This window comes from Ctenocephalides felis, unplaced genomic scaffold (assembly GCF_003426905.1).
Source record: "Ctenocephalides felis isolate EL2017-DRISC unplaced genomic scaffold, ASM342690v1 CF-g0.4_SCAFFOLD_03571, whole genome shotgun sequence".
NCBI lineage: Eukaryota > Metazoa > Arthropoda > Insecta > Siphonaptera > Pulicidae > Ctenocephalides > Ctenocephalides felis.
In genome coordinates this window covers 43,253,181-43,259,238 of record NW_020539725.1, presented here as the reverse complement: position 1 = coordinate 43,259,238, position 6,058 = coordinate 43,253,181, and positions in this window count along the sequence as shown.

The following is a 6,058-nucleotide window of genomic DNA, read 5'->3' as shown; positions in this document are numbered from 1 at the left end:
TCCTCTTCCTATATAATTTAACTGTTTTTAAATTACTAAAACTCTCAATATATTAACTAGTTAGTCAGTATTTCCTATCGTAGTTCACTTTTCCAACACTGAACAAAAAAACATTATTTTACTGAACTGTTGCTGGGTATTAATTATTCATGCGTTTATCACTGTATTGGTTATTTGAATAAATTTGCACTTTCTTGTTTAATCTAGAATATTTTATGAATATTCTATAATTATTTTAAAAGTTTTATCGTAACTAAATGGTTTCAAAATTGTATCAAAAGTAGTGAAAAACGATGGCATCAACTTAATACTTGGAAATTAATATCAACAGGAAATTGTGTCATTCTCAATTATAATTTTATTTAAATTAAGCATGCAGATATGTATGTAGTACCTAGTAGATACTATCTATATATTTACACACACTGTATACATAAATATATATGTATTATATATAAATATATTTGTGTATATATACATGTATGTATATGTATATATTTACCAATTACTACTAAAAATGATTACTACAGATTGAATTATAAAAGTTACGATACCGAAAACGTTCGGAAGTGGTTAGATATAGAATGTACGAATCATCATTACTCATCAAAACATATTTTGTTTATTAATTTAACCTTTCTGCTACGAAAATGTTCTTCCCTACATTAGTACACTGATATATTTTAAGATATTTCAATCATCATCAATGAAAATATGTTGACAAAATACATTTCGAATAAACTAAAAATTACAATAAAAATTGGAATTACCAGTATTCAACTCATAGTGATAAATCTTGAAGCAAAGACTGCCACAGAACATGTCGTCCATGGACGACATCCGTACTAAAAGCACAGAATGCGGATGTCGTCTATGGACGACACTCATATACGCGGGTAGTCGATTACATGTTGTCTATGGACGACATTCGTAGCGAAAGAGTTAATTTTAATATTTGGTATTGTTTTTGAATACAAAATACTTGTGTTCCATTTTCATTAAATTAATGAAGATTTTGAGCAGACAATTTTTTTAAATAACAAACGAAAAGCGCCATCTTTCAGCTGTTTTAGAAAAATTGTACTATACTTTGAATATTGTCACAAAAAAATACTAAAATTGCAAAAAAAATAATTAAATGAATGTGCATACTATACTTGGAAGAATAAAAATAGAAATAAATATTATTTTTTTCTTAAACAATGGACACAAATAAAAATAAAATTAAAACAAAAATAAAAAATAGGATTGTGTAGTATGTCACGTAATTTCTCAATTTGGCTGCAAATATCTTAATTATATGTTTCAATGTCGTGCAAAAATTAAAGGTATATATATATATATTTATATATACGTGTGTGTGTAATCTTTGCATGTATAAAATGCGCCCTCATGAATAAAGATACTCAAACAAAGTAATTAAAGAATGAGCTTACGTAATTAAATTGCGTGCAATATTTTTACATTTTCAACACTTGTATTAAATTTTTTGATTTGTCACTGCATTTGAACAAACTATCACCTCCTATATTATTCAATACTTATATATGGCTGAAATGTCATACTTGCCCACTATAATATTTATACGATTATATTAAAACTACATAACAATATTTATTAGTTTTATTTATAAATGTTGTTTGTGTAAAATTTAAATATATTATTATTCCACTTAACAATAACGGGGATAGGGTTAGTATGATTGGAGCACAAAGTCTGACTGTCCTAGTACTCGAAAAACTCAAGGGAATCCTGCTGGAATTCCGATACGTTTCTCAAACCGTTCCACGCAAACTGTTACGGTTACCTGTTATGTAATCGTTACGTCATTAGAGGGAAATAAGATTAATTTTATCGATATTCAGTGTTTCATATGTAGAGAAAATGTATTGCATCATCATACGGATTGAAAACCATTTCAAAATACATGCGGATCCTTTTCTCTTTTTTTATATAATTTTTTTTCTTCATTTTTGTAACTCTATTATAACCATCACATAGGCATACAACTGATTTTTGCAATGCATTTATAGAGAATTTAAATTAATTGCATTAATAATGAATTTAAATTTACACCTTTAATAAAACTATCAATGGTCTCAAAATGTTTGCAATTTAATCTTTAAGTTCTAGTTCAAGAAACATATATTTCATTATATGAAGTTAATAATACTTAGACGGAAATTGGTACATAAGAATTCCACCCTTGTCAATACTTTACATCAATACTTTTGCATTGATAGATATCGTAGGTCAGTACATTTATATATGATATAGAAAAACAGTATATTATATTTACTTGGCAAGAAAAGTAAAAGTTTTGCATTTTTCCAAAAAAAAATCACAAAGACATGCGTTTTTTTTATTTTTGCTATGGGTTGATCAGGTATGGTTTGGCATGGCGTTCTTTAAAATCAAGTATTTTTTCTACTTATATTCTGATTAATAATTGTACTACAAATTTATATATAATCAGTTTAAATTTATTTGTTTTTAGAGTGTTTTTCGTTTTGAATAAAATTCATGTAGCTTTTATGTTTTATAATTATATTGAGCTTTTAAATTATCACTGTACCGTAGTTTTTACATATTATGCTTTTAGTATAAAAATTCGAGTTTTTAATTACTAATCATTTTCAACAGAAAATTTATTTACCAATTTATCTTTAATTTATTTATATAAGTTTTTTACCCAATACAACTGTAAAATTTCTATATATATCTGCGAAGCAATGCAATTTTGTATAATAATGTTATTGTATTCCTAAGTTATGAGTCAAATGTAATTGCAAATGAAAGTAGACAGTCCAGATATTTATTTTAATATTATTTTTTAAAAGTACTTCATATAAATATTTTATATATCGAACAGTGCTTCCGTTATTATAGTTTTTTAGTTAATAATGAATGACTAGAATCATCGATAGATTTCATCTAAAAAATCTCTATGATAAAACTCTATCCTTTGATTGATTATCAACTGCCATTAAATATTTTCAAATAAATTAATTACGAAAAATCACAAACTAATACAATGAATTAATCGAGATTAGATCAATTTGTCGACTAATCCAGCCTTTTCGTCGACAAATAAGGCCTAAGTTTACAATTATAGCTAAATAGAAGATTATTCACAGACATATTATGAAATAAGCTCTTCTTTATCTTATTATTTTAATTACTTCCATTCATATTTCATCAAATATAAAAGTAACCAAGAGAAAGAAATTGGTACATGGTAGTGTAATATTAAGTTTGAATATTTATAAACTAAAATTCCTAAACTTAAATGAAACTGGAATATTTAAATCACTTGTCTAATCGAGAAGTTAAATGACTATAGTCATTCATAATTGAAAAATTGAATCAGATAAAATATAGTAAAATTTTGAAAATTGATCTAGAGAAAAATGTACAGTTGATAAAAGAAAGAAGAACTTTATTAGTATGTTTTATAAACTAAAACAAAACTATTGTATCCATATGATGAAGGAAATTCCCTTCATGCCAATGAAGAATGCAGATAATTAATAATTTGCGTCAGAGAAAAATAAAGTTCTTCTAGACTGCGAGACGTACCGGTTAGTTTTTATAAAAGGCAGGTCTTGCCGTTTCAGAGGTACGAAGCGCGAAAGGTGTCGAAATATGATTATGCAGTTTTTGAGAGAACGGATCATCTGATTAAAATGATTCAAAAAACATTTTTACCCGAGATTCAAAGCTTCAATAAATGGATACATAAGTTTAAAATCCAGATATTATCATACACCTGTCCGCCGGTAAAAAGTATAGTATCAATTGTCCATTACTATTGTTTGTGGATGGACGTAGCATTTCGTAGTTGGAAAAATTTTAGAATCTCTACGATCGTAGCCGTTCGGTGCGTGCGTGCGCATGAGCAGAGCGCGTTTCAGGCTTGTGACGCCGCATTATCGAATTTTGCACCGCGATTCATACACTGATAAAATGTATCAATGTCCATGGGCAAACTAAAGGCAGAGGATAATACGACGGACACGTAAACACACAAAAGGAACAGAAACTAGCTGTAAGTGGAATTCTGTCTTAAGGCAATTAGGGCATCGTGCCTTAAGGCAAATTGCTGGAACTTCCCGTACCAAAAATTATTATTTTTTGTAAAAACGATTAACATTTTTGAAAAAAATTTACTTCGAAAAAATAAGATTTTTGAGAAACTATAAATTGGACAAAAAATTACTTTTTTTTGAAAAAAATTTTTTTTAAAAAATTTTTTTTTAGAAAAAATTTTTTTAAAAAAATTTTTTTTTGAAAAAAAAAATGTTTTCTTCATTTTGACATATTTTGGAAAATCTGAACTTGTTTTTCAAAGCAATCGTACTGCTTTAACTGCATAGATACAAAATATAAAGCGCGTAAGCGCGGCGTCGCTGTCTAGCGGGTAAACATTGATACGGAACCCATAGAAAAATAAACAAAATTTATACTTATTGTTAAAATCTCTATAAAATATCTGAAAATTCGATGTGCATATGTCTAATGATCATTTTTGACCGCCAAATGGCATTTTTTTTACTTTTTTCCTTAGATCTCCGAAACCGCTAGACCTGCCTTTATGAAAATTTGATCAATTCTTTATCTTGTCAATACAAGTAAAATGTTTTTTGAATTATTAAAATCGGACGCTCCGTTCTCTTAGAAACTGAGTTACCGTTTTCGGCACTTTTTGCCCCGTATCTCCGGAACGGCTAGACCTGCCTTCGCCAAAAACTAATCAGCACGTCTCCTTATCAATACGAATCGAATGTTTTTTGAATTATTCAAATCGCTTGATCCGTGTTCCCGAAATCGTCGACGAAAATTTGTATCCGCACATACATACACACACGTACATACATACACACACACATACACACACACATACACACACACATACACACACACATACACACACACACACACACACACATACATCCATTTTTTCTAAGGTATGCCAAAATGTTCAGAAACCTCTGAAACGTAAAGATATATAAAAATTTTCATTTTCGATTTTTTTGCGATTACTATAACTTACCCTACGGGAAGTTAATAATTAAGCAAATGCATGCCGTGTTTTCGTGCACATTCAAATAAATTTTACTTCACATGAGAATGAGACATGTACCTTATCGTTGAATATGCTAAACAGATAAAGGTAAAAAAAAATTTGCTACGCAAAAATTCGTGATTTAAATTTTGCAAAAAGCTTCTATGACAATGCGGACTAGCTTAATGATAATTTTCTTTGCAAATTGGCAGAAAAACTGAACATAGAATACTATAAATAAATAGGCCATACCGCCATACCCATTTCCTTATCTATGAGCATACCTATTGCATATATCATATTGCTATAAAAGACAACATTAACACTGTCTATTTGTAATATAACACAAATTTATAAAATTGTTTAAAATGCGGCATAAGCTTTGATATTAGCCAAGACTTAATAAATAAATAAACTAGTGGTGCCATGATATCTTGCCTTAAAGCAAATTGCCCGAACTTCCCGAACCAAAAATTAAAATTTTTAAAAAATATTCAATTTTTTCAGAACTTTGAAATAAAAAGATATTTGAGTTTATCAAATTCTTGAAAAAAATTACCTTTTTGAACAATTTGATTTTTTTTAAACTATGAAATATTTTGAAAACTAATTATTTTCAAAGAAAACAAATAAAATGTTTAAAAATTATTTAAATCGAACGCTCCGTTTTCTCAAAAATTGAAATACTATTTTTGGCATTTTTTTGGCTCCGTATTTTCGGAACGGATGAACCTGGCTTTGCCAAAAACTAATCAACACGTCTCCTCATCAATAGGAATCTAATGTTTTCTGAATTATTCAAATCGGTTGATTGGTGTTCCCCAAATCGTCCAAGAAAAATTGTATCCGCAAATACATACTCACACATACCCAGACACATCAATTTTTTCTAAGTTTTTTTAAGGTATGCCAAAATGTACAAAAACCTTCGAAACGTAAAGATAAAAAAAAAATCATTTTCGATTTTTTTGCGATTACTATAACTTACCCTAC